At 36.0% G+C, this 18,315-nt stretch overlaps 1 protein-coding gene across 3 annotated transcripts in view; it reads left to right on the top strand.

Moving 5' to 3' along the window:
- Positions 1-18,315, top strand: part of zfhx4 (zinc finger homeobox 4) — a 314,082-nt gene that overhangs the window by 36,506 nt on the left and 259,261 nt on the right. For all 3 annotated transcript variants that reach the window (XM_055182909.2, XM_055182915.2, XM_055182907.2), the window contains exon 2: positions 12,094-12,162. The gene's annotated coding sequence lies outside the window, so the exon portion shown is untranslated. The remainder of the gene's footprint in view (positions 1-12,093; positions 12,163-18,315) is intronic.

Raw genomic sequence — 18,315 nt, 5'->3', positions numbered from 1 at the left:
AATTCAGATAGTCTATTGATTGCTCCCCAGTTTTGACCCCGATATAAATTTCTCACCCGATGGGTGAAGACGACTTCCTAATCAGAAATGTTTTATCTAATGGCTTACAGAATTTATAACTAATTCGCTTTTACGACAGAATTCCCATCATCCGTCTCCTTGGTTTCACCCCCCTCTGACCTTTGATGCACCAAACGCATCTGGGTTATATATTTTACATCCCGAGCGCAGTTTCGACCATTAGCTGGACTCTAACCCGCTGGTGAACGGGATCAACTATGAACATTTCTACAGTTCATTCATTTTGTTGCTCCCCTGTGATTGGTCAGCCTGCCTTTAAATCCCTCTTTCATTGTACGGCAAACTGACAGAGGCAGCTTTGTTTTTCCTTGATGTGCTTTGTACAGCCGTATGGCCTTTTGTTTGTATTGATACTAACATTACCATAAACCAACCACCCAGGGGCCAGAAACAATTGACTAACTCATACCAAATCCAATGCAATGAGTTTTAGTTTACTGTAGTTTAGATGGCACAAACCATGCGAGGCCTCACCTTTGCTTGTAGATTTACCACGTTAAGCGTCAAGAGGGAATCGAATCGGTGGCATAGATCACTGTCTTTATTTCTGATGACTCAGATTCACCAATTTTTTGTGTCTTGCCACTTCAGTGCTTTGTTGCCTCTCACCTTCTGTTCAGGTTCAACAATAGTGGGATTATTCTTTTAAAGAAGAAGCAGTTCAGCGGAGAAAGGAGGACTTTGCGGCGATAAGTATTTAAAATGAACTGCTTTTGAAAGGAGGGACATTAATTACAGCCACCGCGAAGAGTCACAAACGCTTCACTCATTACCAATGGAAATTTGCGGGGGTTTGTGGGGGAATTTCAAAAAGTTTCTCGCATTGTAAATGCAAAATGGTGCCTGACCCTTTTTTTGTGTTACGTCAAATGGGAGGGTCATATGCTTCTTGGAACTTAGTGGGATCCTGGAGTCAAGCTTTGTAAAATGGGGCCATTGAGAGTTCAGTTTCCGATACACGCTTCAAAGGCGTCAGCTGCATCTTTGATGTGGCCTCTTAAGTAAAGTAATGGAGGAATTGTGGCAGGCTGAAAATAATGGAGGTGAATCTGCCGTCATTACATGCTTCATTTCTTCAAACATTCTAATCCCTCTGATTCTACACATTTATGCTGTCATTCTTAGCGTGCATCAATATTTATTGCTCGACTAATGGGCGGCGTTACAGCCGGGAATGCTGAATGCATATGCGTGGAGTAATTTCACACTAATGTGATGTGCTTGCCGGTTATGTATACAGCTCAAAATAATCTTTTGCGTTTGTTTAATCTAAAAGTTGCAGGTGCGGTGTAAACAATAAGACATTTCGGGATTTGTATTCGTACGGCAGATCTGTTATAAATGATACTAAATAAACACAGGTGCACGATATTAATATAAACATGAATTTACAGAATAAACACTTATGTTGCTGTACTTTTAATGTATGTTTTTGTTTGTATAGCTTGGGGAAAGCACTTAAAATGAGTTGTTATTATTAATTCATTATACAGATATGAAAAAGCATAATTTAATATATTAATATATATTCAATTAAATGTATAATGTATAAGTCTAATATAAAGAACATTGGAATAAAAATAAATGAAATGGAGCAGTTATATCTGTTATATCTATACACGTTTATCTTAAAATTATAAACTGATTTTGTCACATTATTTGTTTCTCTGAATCACAAAACATTCAATAAAAATGTAGTTTGCAGAGCATTAACTGTAACACTAGGATGAATTAAACCATAAGTGTGAATTGTTCCATCATGTTTTGCTGAAATTCGGGGCCATCCTTCATTGGACGTGTGACACACCAAACCAGATAACTGGGGGTCTCTAATCTGGTCCCACAGTCTCCTGTGATGCGAATGCTTTTAAATGACATTACTAAATCAGACTCTATTCTCCAGGCCTCAGCGGCGAAAGCCTCATTTATTGTACTTAATGTGCAGATTTATGTAAGGAGACAGTGGTCAACATTCATAAGATATCGTTCTTTCTCGCTTTCTCTTAACCTCATCTCCATCCTCGCCCCTCTCTCGCTCCCCCCACCTCTGTCCTCGCTGTATTTCTGCTCTCCTGGATTGAGCTCAGCAGGCTGTGTAGGGTGACTGAATGAAACAGGCCAATAGGAGGCATAGGTAGACCGTGGAAATTAGAAGCGCTTTTAGAGCCAGCCTTTAACAAGACAATGACCCTCTGAATGCAACTCAGAAAAGACATAGAAATGATCACATATGCCTTTTATGCATATGCATTTTTTATAGTATTTGTGTTGCTGTGTACATTTACATTTAGGCATTTGGCAGATGTGACATGCACTGTTCATGATAAACTGTTTTTTTGCGTTTACTGGGTATCGAACCCAAGATTTTGGCATTATGGGCTCAATGTCATACTATTATAACTACAAAAATATGTAATAATTACAGTAAGTTAATTATTGTTACAATATGCACTGTTAAATTATTATTATTTAAATTTGCTTTTAATAACACATTTTTTGTTACTATAGTAATTTATAATGTTGAACAAGAATACCGTAAAATAGTGTTTTTATTTTAGGGTATAGAAATGCCAGCATAAAACATGGTAAGCATAAAATAAAAAAATAAATAGTAAAATAAATAAATAAAAGAAATAGATTGTTCTTGTTTATTACACATATCTGTGTACTATTTAATATTTAATAAGGACTTGTTAACTTCTCTTACCTTTCATTTTCTTTTAATTTAAAGTATCAGTTTAATAGAAATGTAAATGTTAAGTAAAATTTTTTCCTATACAGCTGATGATCCATAGACAAGTAATGTATCTTATATGCATACACATTTTATGTTTTTATTTATTTTTATTTTATGAATATACATGTTTTAAAATGAGGATTAGATCAAGCCCTCATCCCCCATGTATAATAATAATAATCTTTATTTTATATAGCGCCTTTCACTTCTCAAAGCGCTTTACAGTAAAAACAAAATGGAAAAGAAAACAGCAAGTACAGAAAGAGAAAAGAATAGTAAATAAATAGAAATAAAACAGCATAAATACATAAAAAACAATTTACAATAATACCTAAAAGCAATTACTTATAAGCAAGTCTAAAATAATAAGTTTTAAAAGCACTAAGAGACTGAAGAGTATTTGTTTTTTAATGCATACGGTTTTTGTGATACATGTGTACTGATCATAATAAACATTCTTCTATCAAAATATTTTTTTTTCTTGTAAAATTCCCTAAAAAAGTACCAAACTGAAACACAGCACAACCTCTTCCCATGATGCTCCTGTGGCTGAGTTTTCAAATGGTCCTTTTTTGCTTAGTTTGAGCTTGATGAGCATGTTAAAGTACATGAAGAATATGATTCGCTCCAATTTAGATGTCTCATGACCAACAGTTAAGATTCGATTGACTGTTGCAGTACAAAGAGAAGCATTGAAACAGATATAAAGATGTGTTTAATTACTTTTTTGTGTTTAAAAACTATAATGAATATGTTTTTAAGACCAAGAGACAGTATTGAGAGGAAAATATCAAAAGTCACACATCTTTAAAATGAGAGAACAAAACAAACAATGCCACATTGCTTTTGACTTTAGAAGTCACTATATTAGTGCAAAATACTAATTACATTTAAACTTTTTTTAACAAATAAAATCAATAAGACGTTAATTTTTTGTCAGACTTCTAACACTTCACAGAGGTTCATTTATAACTAGATTTATATAAGTGCTTGCAAGGGAAAAAACAAGGAAACCAAAGACAATATGTATACAAATTAATGAATTGCAATAAAACATGCAAATATTTTAATGGCATACTTATTAGGGTTGCATTTTAAATGGCAAAAATTCAGTACATTTTGGAAATAAAATCCAAAGGCTGAACAGTACAAAAATAGTGTTTGAATGAAGTTCACACATTTTTAAGATTTATAAAGACCCAGCCGCTGTGTTTGAGGAATTTCAGTACACTGCTGCCATCCGAGAACTGCCATGAATTAGTTTAAAATATATTTTTTCCTCAGTCTATTTGAAATAAAACCTACGCAATAGGGGTCATATGCAGTATTCATATTATCTGTTTTCAATGTGATATTAATATGAATCACAGACATTATTTATAACATAGGTGGCTACCAGGTATTCATCCAAGAGCCTGTATCTTCCTCAGCTTAGCATTCTGGGATAGAAAGGCATGCTAGAGCCTCGCACCTATAGCCCAGGTATCAGTATTACTGCGGCGTCTCTGTGCGACGTGCTTTAAAGCTGAACTGTTCGGTGTGATCCGATGGCTATATGGGGTGGAAGGCCTCAGGCGAGGAATAAGACAAGCTCTGCTTCAGGTGCTGGGTGGAAAGCACAAGATGAGTTTCATTGTCTTCGTTCTCATCCTCCAGTGCAAAAACAAAGCATAGGAGAGCATAATAGCCCACGTTAGCCTTTCTCCCTCGGCTAGCGGGCTCTGGCGTAATGCTCATAGGTTAGATGCTTAAAAACCAGAGGGCATTTAGATCAGAGGACATTTGTTTCCCCAGCTGTCTCGTTGTGGCCTAGCGGGGGCTCCTACGTCATTTGTTTCCTATTTCGGTGTCAAAAATTTTGTATCTGGGGAGGAGTACTTTACCCTCAGATTTCATTTATTTCCCTAAACATACGTTCAGCCATTGTTTTCTCCCACTCTTTCTTTTTTCACAGTGGACTCCATCGCTTCAGCAAGATGGATGGTGAGTGTGTAAAGGAGCTGACATCACAACACTTACTGGGAGGCCGACCAAGCTTCCCCCGGTGACCTGCGATTCAAGCCCCAGATTATAGTTGTTCATTGTTTGTTTCACTTTCTAGCTCCAGCTTGCCCATAGACTGCCATCCAAACAGCGTAGGCACAAATTAAAGCACCTGGGGCGAAATTTACTTTTGACACACTGTGTGATAAATACGCTGCAAAATTTCACAAGCCATTAAGGGTTTGTAATAGCGGAAACATTTATTTCAAATTATTTTTATGAAAATATAAAGTCAATGTTTGCATAATATGATTGTGTTCCTTATATTTTTGTTTTGCTAATCTTGGAATATTCCATGTGTGTTGGCATGTGAAAAAACTGATGGGAAACTTGCCACCGAAGTATAGTAGCCAGTTTGATTTGAGCATCTCAAACGGTCAGATTTTAATTACACATTTTAACATAAACATTAATTTTAGTCACATACAGTACTCTCCGTCATACAGTTTGTGTGTCTACTTGCGAGTAAGTTGTCTAGCGAGGTTTTTTTTAGCTAATTCTTTATCAAGATTCTAGTAGATTTATTTTCGGCTGACATCCTTTACTACCAATTCAGTCAATTTTCTTGATGAGCTGTTATTAAATGGCTGCAAGTTAGCATTGTGGTTGAATTGTGCAATCGTCAACAGCATTTAGAATTTTTAATGCACAAGCCCCCCAAAATTATGCTTAATAGTACTAAAAATAGTACTCGTAATCATAGCGAATCATTTTTAGCGCTACAGAGCACCTATTTATGACTATAGCACCACTTAAGGTTTAACATAGCACAATATGGTTCTTCATACAGTAGGTGATGTTTAGCACTAAAAATGGTTCCCCTATGTTTTACAAGGCCGTGAACCACTTTTAGTGCTATTTAGCAACATTTTTTTAGAGAGTTGAAAATTCTGGTATGTGAAGTATCGATGGCCTTGAACATTTATTTAGATATCTTAAACAGCTGTCCATCTTTGCACAATTCCCATGTCTATGCCAGTATTAATGTATTATTCAGCAGAAGACTAACTACAGAAAAAAATAATCAAATCTATTTCAGTCATACCCTGTATCATGGGATTTAGATTAAATGCTGTTTTTCTTCTTTCCTTTCCAGCAAGATACAAATTCAGAGCATAATTTTTTTACTACTTTTTACACTCTGCTTTTCGTTTTCACTTTTTGCCTCTTTCTTATAAAGAATTTGATGGGAATATAAGCATATATGTTATTATGGCTTTTTGAATTTCACCCTTAACAATTTGGTTCTAATCTTGAACTGAGGCTGGCCAGCAGTATAGCGCTGACTCATATCAATGATTTATATTTCCCTATGTGATTGGATGCAACATTATATTGTGGTGTGTTATGTATATTTAAGTTATGATTTTAGTTTCTGCTCCAGCATAGAATAATGTTGATTAGTAGTTTCGTCCTGCCTTTGAGCCCATGTGAAGTGGGAACATTGACTTACTAGGCCGGATCACACAAGGTAAAGCCTGTGCACACTGTATACAGCCTGTAAGATACTGTTTGTTGTAAAACGGCACAAATACTGTATATTCTGCGTTGGCATAGATGATGTAAATACTCTAAACCACTACAGATACTGTACATTGTAAACCAGTACATATATTGTAGTACACCGGTATGGATACTGTATATTGTAAACAATACAAAGACTGTACTGTATATTGTAAACCTATATGGATGCCGTATATTGCAAACCAGTACGGATACTGTATATTGCAAACCAATACGGATACTGTATTTTGTAAATCTGCCTGGATGCAGTATATTGTAAACTAGCACGGATGCCGTATATTGTATATCTGCACGGATGCCGTATATTGTAAACTTGCACGGATGCCAAATATTGTAAACTAACACAGATGCCATATATTGTAAACTAACATGGATGGCGTATATTGTAAATCTGCACGGATGCTGTATATTGTAAATCTGCACGGATGCTGTATATTGTAAATCTGCACGGATGCTGTATATTGTAAATCTGCACGGATGCTGTATATTGTAAATTTGCATGGATGATGTATATTTTAAACTAGCACGGATGCTGTATATTGTAAATCTGCACGGATGCTGTATATTGTAAACTAGCACGGATGATGTATATTGTAAATTTGCACGGATTATGTATATTTTAAACTAGCACGCATGCCGTATATTGTAAATCTGCACGGATGCTGTATATTGTAAACTAGCACGGATGATGTATATTGTAAATTTGCATGGATGCCGTATATTGTAAATCTGCATGGATGCCGTATATTGTAAACTAGCATGGATGCCGTATATTGTAAACTTGCACGGATGCTGTATATTGTAAATTTGCACGGATGATGTATATTGTAAACTAGCATGGATGCCTTATTTTGTAAATCTGCATGGATGCCGTATACTTTAAACTTGCATGGATGCCTTATATTGTAAATCTGCATGGATGTCGTATATTGTAAACTAGCACGGATGCCGTATATTGTAAACTTGCAAGCATGCTGTATATTGTAAACCTAACTGGATGCCGTATATTGTAAACTAGCATGGATGCCGTATATTGTAAATCTGCACAGATGCCGTACTGTATATTGTAAACTTGAATAGATGCCGTATATTGTAAACTTGCACAGATGCCGTATATTGTAAATCTGCATGGATGTCGTATATTGTAAACTAGCACGGATACCGTATATTGTAAATCTGGATGGATGCCGTATATTGTAAATCTGCACAGATGCCGTATATTTTAAACTTGCATGGATGCTATATATTGTAAACCTAAATGGATGCCGTATATTGTAAATCTGCACGGATGCCATATATTTTAAACTTGCATGGATGCCGTATATTGTAAATATGCATGGATGTCGTATATTGTAAACTAGCACGAATGCCGTATATTGTAAACTAGCATGGATGCCGTATATTGTGAACCAGCACTGATGCCGTATATTGTGAACTAGCACGGATGCCGTATATTGTAAACTAACACGGATGCCGTATATTGTGAACTAGCATGGATGCCGTATATTGTGAACTAGCACGGATGCTGTATATTGTAAATCTGCACAGTTGATGTATTTTGTGAACTAGCACGGATGCTGTACAGTATATTTTAAACTAGCACAGATGTACTTTACTGTAAGCTAAGCTTTTATACACTCATGGTGTACACTGCAGTATTCAGGCTTACAGCATTTTGGACACCATTTTAACGATTTATTAAAGATGAATTACTTTCTGGCCATCTGGGATTTTGGTATGGAGATAAAGGTTAGGATTGCGATTTTTCTGTAGTTTTACAGCACACCTTGAGTGTATATTAGTATTGTTTGCTTAAGGCATCTGATAGAGGATTTGGACCCAGAAGCGCTGGCATGTGATGTCAGATTTAACAAGCAGATTGCAAACCAGCACAGATAGTGTATATTGTAAACCAGCACAGATCCTGTATATTATAAACTTTGCTTATGGTTGGACCTATAGGCAAACCATGGTAATATCAAAAAAATCCATGTGCGTGGGAATCTTTGTGTACTACTTCAATTCTGGATTATTTTGCTACCCTGTTGGGACACCACTTGATTTCTTCTGTTTTATCTGGGTCCTGAAGCCAAACCAAATGAGAACCACTGTTTCAAACAACACACGTTTCATTCTTGTGTTGATGAGAACACCCCAGAACAAGACTTGTTCCACCTTACAAATGATAAGGTGAAGCTTTCATCAGAATGTAGGGGCTAGAATGCTTGAAATTTCTTCTGGTCTGGCTGTCCTGCTGATGTTGATCTGATCTGGGCCAGTCGGTACTTGAGCAAAGAGGCTTTGGACTTCACATGAACAGCAGGTGTGCTGCCCTCCGAGTCAATTTCCCACCTATGGCTGCATCCCACAGCGACTTCTCCACATTGCAATATCTAGCACTGATATTCCTACCTCCTCCGAGGTCACGCTATATATTATTGTAGTGCTGTTTGGGAGATTGCACTTTCTTCTTTCTTTCTTTTTTTTTTACATCTAAACCATATTTTGTCCTTCTGATTGTGCAGTCTGATGATTTTCTTGCTTGAGTTTGACACACACTCACATCCCTGATTCAGAAAGGAGATTTATATGTATAGTTCACCTCAAAAAATTGGAAGTGCGGTCATCATTTACCCTTTTGTTGTTTGAAAACAAACATGCTTGTTTTTGCTGTAAGCAAATTGAGAAAATTTGAACAATTTTATAACACGGGTTCCTTTCTTTGTCCAGTTACAATCATTGGGGTCTTTAAAATTAATAGGTATTTTTGCTTTAAAGAAGAATACAAAGGCTGTATAAAGTTTCATAAAAGATGTAACTCGCACACTATTTTCAAAATCATCCAAGTTATGCAATTGCTTTAAGTGGGAAATAGACAATTTCTGTTATAATTGTATTTTTGAGTGAACTGTTTCTTTAACATTTATTACTTACGTAAGCCATACAAAAATAATACCCACTGACATACTTTCTGACTGTACTGGTGTGATGTTTACTGTGGATCAAAAAGGATTAAACCTCAGATGTTTTATTTTAGAGACAAATAGAAAAAGAGGTTTGCATGCATGGCAGGGTGAGTCAGTATCCAACGCTTATCTACAGTCTTCAGTAGCCCCGAGATCTCCATGGTACCACTTCATCTTACACTCTTAATGACTTAACTCGTCTAATTATTTGTTCAGTGAGAAGTCAATTAGGAGGTTCCCCGGGTCTCAGTGAACTGCTGATGTGAGAGATCAGTGAATGTAAAGACCAGTCAAGCCCGGTATGGCGTTAGGAAAACGAAAAATGTCTCTAAATGACCCCGATAATAAGCTCTGTCCAGATTCAACATGATCAAAGAGAAAGTGCCCTTGGGATGAACCCCAGATATATGTGGATGGAGACTGGTACCACTAATTTACAGGGCACTGTTGATGAGTCACTTTTGTTTTCTTAATGCACAAAGAGTGCATTTCGTCATTCGATTCGTGCTTCTATTTGTTGACATTCAGATATGACACAAGGGTGCTTTGTTTGTGCTGGAATATACTGATTCATAATTTTAATGGGAAAAACATGAAAATGCTCCAGTGATGTCATTTACAATAACTCAGATGTTTGTGGATTTATTTGATTATTGCTCGGATTCCCTTTGTTGTTTTGTTTTTGTAACTGTGCACTGGAATTAGTTCAAATGAGGGCAAAACATATTGCGATAGCCAGTTCATTTTTGTGAGCCAGTTTGATTCCAACCTTACATTCGGTATTAATTTCTCATCAGCTTAAAAATAATCTTTATTAGTTCGGATTTAGAGACCCATTAAAGCTTGTACCATATGCAGATTTAACATTAGCGCGTAATCCCGCCCTCGCCCGCTACCGAACGCACATGCCTGTTGTCAAAACATACAGTAATCTCACATGGCGATACTACAGTATCATTGGCTTTGGGTCTTTTTCAACAAATAAACAAGGCGAGCCATGACAAAAACAAAAGCGCCTTTGCTTTGATTCACTGTATTAACATGAGGCCGGAATGCAAAACAAAGCTAATGATTTACATTTGCAAATGACATAAGAGTTTTCTCGTTTTCATCAAAGTGAACGCTTTCATTTGCGTTTAATTAAAAGTGAAAGCCTGCGCTGGATGCAGGCCTATGAAGGTCATGCTATGAATGTTCGACTCATCTGTAATGATTGGCCACCAGCCTTCAGTTGTTCGTTATGAAATAAAGAAAAGAAGGATCTGTGTATGTGCAGAAAAGCCACACACAAACGTCGTAATGTGCGTAGCCACATGGCTCAACTTTCAAAGGGACTAATTAATAAAACAGCAATGGCCGCTTCATGTTGCTTGTCAGTGTGGACAAAAGCAGGCCTGTTAAGCTCCGTACGCCCTATTCCCCTGCCGGCTAACTGAAGCCGGCCAAATGACACAAGGCCTTGTTTTGCCGTGGGCAAAGCAATCTCTAATCAGCTGTTAATGAGTTTAATGAAACATTAAAATATCTCAACGTATCAAACGGGCCTGTGTTTGACATATGTCTGGCACAACAGCCAGCTTGATTTAAAATTTGGTCTCATTCGAATTTAAAAATAAATAATAAAAAAGTTAACTATGAAAAACAAGTAGTCTGGATCTGTACTTTGAAGTTCTGTTGCAGTATAAGATGAATACAAATAGGATTGGTCCCAAAGAAATAAAAATTAAAAACTTTAATTTTTTTAAAGGGGCAATGTCATAAGACTTTTTTATGATGTAAAATAAATCATTGGTGTCCCCAGAGTACACATGTGAAGGTTTAGCTCAAAATACCATATAGATAATTTATTATAACATGTTAAAATTGACACTTTGTAAGTGCGAGCAAAAATGTGGCGTTTTGGGTGTGTCCTTTAAAATGCAAATGAGCGGATGAAATTTAAACACTGATCGCAATGATGGTGGTTTGTTGCAATTGAAACTCAATTGTGTTGTGATTTATTTTTTCTCTCTCTTTCTCTCTGCACTAAATGGCTGTGCTGTGGTTGGCTAGTGCAGATTAAGGGGCGGTATTATTATAATAAGATCTCCTTATGACATCATAAAGAGAGCCAAATTATCTATTGTTTCACATGCTTGCGGAGAATGGTTTACCAAAACAAAGTTACTGTTTTTTTTCCACATTTTCTAGGTTGATAGAAGCAATTGGATCCCAATTATAGCACTTAAACATGGAAAAAGTAACATTTTCATGCCATGGCCCCTTTAATAATTGTGTTATTATTACAAATGACTTATCTGTGAGCTTCACTATTTTTTTTTAAAATTCATGTGCCCTAATAATCTTTAATCAAAAATTATAACCCCCCCCATTCTCGAAACGATCTATCTTCCGGGCCTTGAGGAATGGCGCAATGGCGGGGCCCAGGAAAAGATCGCAGCGATTAGCAAGTAGCAACATGACCCAACTTCCAACAATCCAGTCATTTCTCGATGGATGAATTCAAGTCACGCCCTCCTTTTATCTCATTTTAGAAACTGTTTCCCTTAGATATGCGTCACCATGGGGAAAATAAGACAATCACTACTTCCATTTCATTGTAACTTTAAAGGAACAATTCACCTAAATATAGTCAACATTCAATGCTATTTTCTTTTATTTATTTATTTATTTTGCTTCTATGAAACTCATCTGATAATCATACTTCACAGCTCAAAAATAATTTGCTGTTGCATTTTTCAGACTTGCGGTGTCTTGATTGGTCACCAGTGTGGATCGATGGCCTTGGTGACGATGATGCAACATGAAAAGGTGACTTTTTCTATTGACCATAAGTAAGATTTGAGTTTTTTAAGCAAGATGATCAAACAGTAGTTTTGTACTTCATTACTGTATAGCTTTAACAACTTTAATGATAATGTATGGTACTTGTTTGTGCATTTTGGTGCTTGGCAATGTGAATCATCTGTAATTATATGAAGAAGATCCGTTTGGACTTCATACTTTATGATAATATTACATGGGTAAGTGAATGGAGACAAAAAATATTTTATTTCTGTACTGCAACTGGTAGAGCATTGCGTTCAGTGTTGTTTTCGTCAACGATGACGATAACTAAATGATTTCGTTGAGGCACCTTTTTTATGACAATAACGCAACAATAACTAGCTATAAATGGCTCTAAGGTGACGAAAACATGACGAGACGCTTTCGAGTTTTCGTTGACAAGACGAGACGGAACGAAAATGATTATAAGTCTGACGTTCACAATGCATGTCATTTCTGCCTATTTTGCGTGAAATTGTCTGTTTTTAGCTAAAAAGTATCAGCAATGCTGCCGCTTCCTATCCTTGTTTTGGGTATGCCCACCACCCGGCTGCCACCATGCCGCGCATGCACACCAGATTTCACACAACAACAAAAACACACCTGCGGCTGTGGCGAGTTCGAAGGACCGTGCCGGTGAAGCCAATAAACGGAAACAACGAGATTATTTATGGACATACTTTCAGTATAATCCATCAGAAAGAAAAACGGAATGCATATTGGGAGATGAAGGTAAATGTGGCCTGAAAAAAATGATTCATTGAATTTAATCAATTTTTTTAAGGTAAGTGTTTGCAATCAATTTATTTAAGCTACATTTAAACATTAGTAAAGTAAAATAAAGTTAAAAAACTTTTGTTTAAATGTAGCTTAAATCAATTAATTGCAACCACTTACCTTAAAAATTGAGTAAATTCAATGAATAATTTTTTTCAGTGTAGGTGGAAAGAATACCACCAACCTCAAGCGGCACCTGAAGGCTAATCACGCTAATATTTCTTTGAAGGTAACTAACAAGTCACGCTGTTAACATATCATATAGATTCAATTTTACTCGACAATCGGCTTGTGACACATTTCATGGTAAGCTTAAGGTTTTAAATGTACCTACTTGTCCCATTTCCAATACTTTTTTGTGGTGTATTTAAATAACAAGGCAAGACACGCGTTTCTCAACTTTATAAGCGAGGTCTCAGCATAACACACAAACTCAACATGAGGGTATATCAGGCTCAACTTTTTTGTTATGACATGCGCAGAAGGCACAACGACTAAAACAATGGCAAGCCCTCAGGGACAACCTTAATGCACATTTTAATAGTATTAAATGCACCACAATTTTTAACCTAAATTAATTTGTTAAAGACTACTTTTTTTACTAAAATTGACTTAAACTTGACTAAAACCTTTTTGAGTGTTCATCGACTAAAACTTGACTAAAACTATCAAGTTTATAAGTGACTAAAATGTGACTAAAACTAAAAAGCATTTTCGTTTATAAGACTAAGACTAAAACTAAAAGGGCTGCCAAAACAACACTGATTGCGTTAGCAGTGCGAAACAACAAGGGATTGATTCCCAGGAACAACACATGCTGTTAAAATCTGCCAATGCATGAATGTAAAAATGTCTTGTTTCCATTGGTGTTTTCTTTTTACATAACGCCTGCCACCGATTCCTGCTCAAGCCTTTCATAGGTACGATTGTAAAAGCATTTGCTATATTGTAAATTAATTTTCCCTACATTAATTGCAAACTGGGATGCTTATACCACTGCCAATTTGGCCTTGATCCGGGACTGACCTCTCCGTTGCACAAAGTGCTTGTGCTGGAGGGGACAGAGTTTCGCCCAAAACTCAAAACATGCGCGCACACACATACACACAAATCTAATAAAGAGTATTATGGAAATTGAATGTGTGCACGTGAAAAGAGAGCAGATTTATTCCTCTCTCCGTCCGCTAATATGTTTATACATGATGCCTTTATAATGACTCACTTTGAACAGATGCTCGATGGCAACAGGGATAAAAATACAACTCTGTGTTTGTGGGTCAGGCTCGCATTGATCGCTACAGTAGCGTCGCATTGGTCGTTGACAAGGATCTTGTTGGGGAAATGGAACAGCGGAGGGCTCTGTTCTGTAGTGGCAAACCGCTCTGTAGATATGTCAATATTTTAATCCCCCACGTTAATCATTTTCATCAGTCCCGTTGCATATCTTAATGCGTGCTGGTCACCGAGTTTTAAGTTCTTGCTCCTCAAATTTGATTTATGAGCTTCATTTTGTCAGTTTATAATGCATGAAAATCCGAGAAGAACTAAGCACAGGGGACAGGGGCGCTCGAAACCACCATGCACAACAAAGCCGCCCGTTTCTCTTGGTGGGCAGAAGGGCAGCGCTGGATTGAGTGATAATACTGCTTTAATTTGGACTGATGATTCACTTTAGAGTTGATATGCAATGACTGAATGTAGCCTTTGACAGATGTTTAGATGGATCAGGGATGCCGTGACTTTAATTGTGTTGATTATTGAAGATCTTTCATAGTTGCATTGACTTGCTGTCCCACTGCTGTTGCTCACCTGATAGTTTCATTGTTTAAATGTAGATGTGTATGGATATTGAACACTGCCACTGGTATGCGAAATGAGAATCAAATGTCCAGCTGGACATGAGCGCAATGGGAGCAATTTGCAAACACTGCAAGGGATGATGGGGGTTCTCATTTACATTTGCATGTCAGCACCAATCAGATTTCAAACACTGTGAAAGGAAGTGGCTGTTTTTTTGATGTCACTGAATGAAACCACAAGCAAACCAATCAGTGACTTTGTGAAAAGAGGATTTATGCATTTTTAAAAATATTTTTAGGAAATCGATTTGGGAGCTATTTTGCTTGTCTTGTTTACCAATAAAAATATCTATGCATTCTTATAACTTTTACATTTTCCCAAGAAAATGTATCTTGTTCTAAGAAAATTGGGCTTGGTTTTAAGCGAATTTATCCACATCTTTATCTTTTTCTAACACAAAACTATTTGGTTGCTTATATCAGGAATAAAACTAGTTGCCAGTAGGAAAAGTAAACAAATTTCATGATGTTGTTTAACATCTAAAATGTATAAAATAATGGAAGATATTATCTTTTTTGAATTTTGTACTGTTAAACAAAATAACAAACTCTTCCTGTAACTGAACTTGTAGAGCCTGGGGCTAAAACCACCAAGATCATGGGTTCAAATCAGGGAACACAAACTGATAAACTGTTGACTTTGAATAGACTGCGAGTTGCATAAATATGAATGCAAAAATGCTGATTTAGAAAATGTTATTTTTTGCTGTGTGCAGCCATATTCAGTTATCAGGTTTTTACATTTGTCTGTATTTACAACCACCGGCTCTTTTTTCAACATGTGTGTAAAATGCAATTTGTGCAGCAGCAGCTGCCAGTGGTGCACCGGTGTTGATGTATTACAGATTCATGCGGTGTGAATCTCCACTCATTCCTGTCTGGGCTTCATTTGCTTTGGGGGGTGGGACAAACTGAGCACAAACCGTGTGTTGTTGAAAAGAAAAACTTATATGCATGTAAAAGTAAAGCTAAACACTGAGACTAATAACAAAATTGCATTTCTTACAATGCTGAAATGAATACGCATCGAATCAGCTGGATGTTTTTAATGCATTCTCTACATTATTCGCGTATACTGTTTTTGCACGCAAGCAGAGGTATTCAAGCTTCCAACCTTTACACTACAACATCAAAAAGTCAAGGTCATTTTTGTCAGGGTATTTTATAGTATTCACCCTGACCTGCAAATAAAGTTTCTGTCTTGCCAGTGCTGAATTCTGATTCGATCAGCTAGCCTCTCAAAGGTCAATTCCAGTATTATTTCATATTTTGGTTCTTGCTGGATTCCTTGTGTTAGTTCTGAAATGTTAGATTAAGACGTATTGATTTATGTTTACTGTTGGCATTATTAGTGAGTGAATGCAGATATATTATGCTTTTGATCATTTTGTGTATTAGTATTGTAGCATTTTGATTTTTTATTTGTCTGCACTGGTTTATCTGTAGTCACTGGTTCATCAGTCAGCATTCAATTCAAAGTATTTATTTAGAGATTTATTTCTCAGGTGAAGATTGATTGTATGTTTGCTCTACATCATAGTGACTTACCATGGATGTACAGGTCTGTTCAATAAAACTGATGTGAGACAGACCAGTTGCCGATCTATTGCCATGGCTATTGTCATACGTAATCTATATATGAAGAGTTTTGTTTCAAAACGCAATAAATCCATTTTGACTAATTTCTGTAAAAACGTGTTTTCTATACCAAGAAAGTGACAAGAGGAAAACCACTATTTTCTGTTACAAACTTTAACATTGAAATTTCCAATCCATAATTTGATTTTCAAAGATTTATTATAAAAACTGATTATTTTTTCCGCAAAATGCAATAAATCCATGACGTTTTTTTTCAAAATGCTATAAATCTATTGAATCAATATATAAATCTGCATTCATCTTTGCCATGTTATATTCATTTAGTTGACTAATGGTATACAATGATTTAAAAAAGACTGGCGTTTATTGCGTTTTGGGAAAAAAGAGAGAAAAGATGACTGAATAACATATTGTATTGTAAAATTAAGAATTTACTTTTAAATACTGACCTGATATAATACTGATTTTGGCAGTAACTTTTTTTTTTTTAAATGGCGTTTATTGCGTTTTGAAACCAAAGTCAAACCAAAACAAAATATGAACAAAAAAGCTTAATTGCTTACATATGCCCAAGAAGTTGTAGGGACGGTTTCACGGGCATGGCTTATCCTAGTCCAAGACTAAAATGCATGTTTGAGCTGCTTTAATTTAAAAATACAATGTCCTGACTAATCTTAATATATATTGGTGACATTGTTTTGTTTCAAGATGCACACCTGTAGCGTTTTTTGTAAGGTTTGTAGTCCTGGATTATTTTAAACCCTGTCCGGAAACCGCCCATTAAAGTCTAGGTCGTCTTATCCTGCTTACACATCAAAGTGATTACTCGTAGGATTTAACTTTGTGTCATTCAAATTTTTCAATTAAGTTGAATATTTTCAATGTGCGTCATGACACTTTTGAGGCAGATACTGTGTGTTTTCGCAGCAATTGTGCTGCCCAATTTGCATCATTCGCATCAAACTATAACAATAGTTGGCAGACAATTTAAAATACAAAAATAACAAAATAAACTGTTGATTTTAAAATTACAACAATTTCAAATTCAGGAAATGAATAAGAGAGGGATTATAATTTATTTAATATTGTGAGGTTTTCAGTTTTAAAGTTAATTTTGCGCAGACAATATTTTATCTATTTTTTATGAAGTATTTTATATTTTTTGGTTTAGATGTTTCTTAATGTTATTTGGCAAAATATAATCATTGTTACCACATTGTTAAAGCTTACTTACAAGATTGAAATAAAAGTAGAACTAGAAATATATCTTTTCAATTACTTTTTGTCTTATCAAACAACCTTTTTGGGTTGAACTTTTTGAAGTCAAGAACCTTTTGAAGCTGCCCTGGACTTTTTTGAAATTCTGAGAATCCCAGTGAGGAATAAGTTTTGCCTGCGGAGAGTTTTTGGAAGGTTGTTTCTACGTGAAACCCTTTGGTATCTGGAAATCTTTTTACTAGTGATGCATTTATAACTCAAGTGCTGTATATTTTTGTTCGGGATGCACCGAATGTTTAGCAACCGAAATTATTCGTCCGAAAATAGCAAAGAAACTCAACAAGTGAAAAGGCTGAATACATTTTACTGAACAATGAGGACTTTGATGATGTGATCAAATTGCAAAGAGCACAAAGTGAGAGATGCACAAGTGCAGCAAACATGTTGATTAAAGTGTCTGAGAAATATGCGAGAACATACAGCACTATAAATTTCATTCATCTTTTAAAATCAAGACATCCTGAACACCATGCAGAATATGAGAAAGACACAGCAGCTATCCTGGGTATTTGTCTGCTGAATGCACAGGCTCTTCATCTCATGTCATAGAACGATGAAGAGCACCACAGTATGTAATAAAAACTTCCTAAAACCAGTAAAGTCCTACAATGACAAACACACTTAA

The sequence above is a fragment of the Misgurnus anguillicaudatus genome, chromosome 25 (assembly GCF_027580225.2).
Source record: "Misgurnus anguillicaudatus chromosome 25, ASM2758022v2, whole genome shotgun sequence".
In the NCBI taxonomy this organism is placed as follows: Eukaryota; Metazoa; Chordata; class Actinopteri; order Cypriniformes; family Cobitidae; genus Misgurnus; species Misgurnus anguillicaudatus.
Note: the sequence above shows the minus strand (reverse complement) of the source record. Positions and strands in the feature narration are given on the sequence as shown.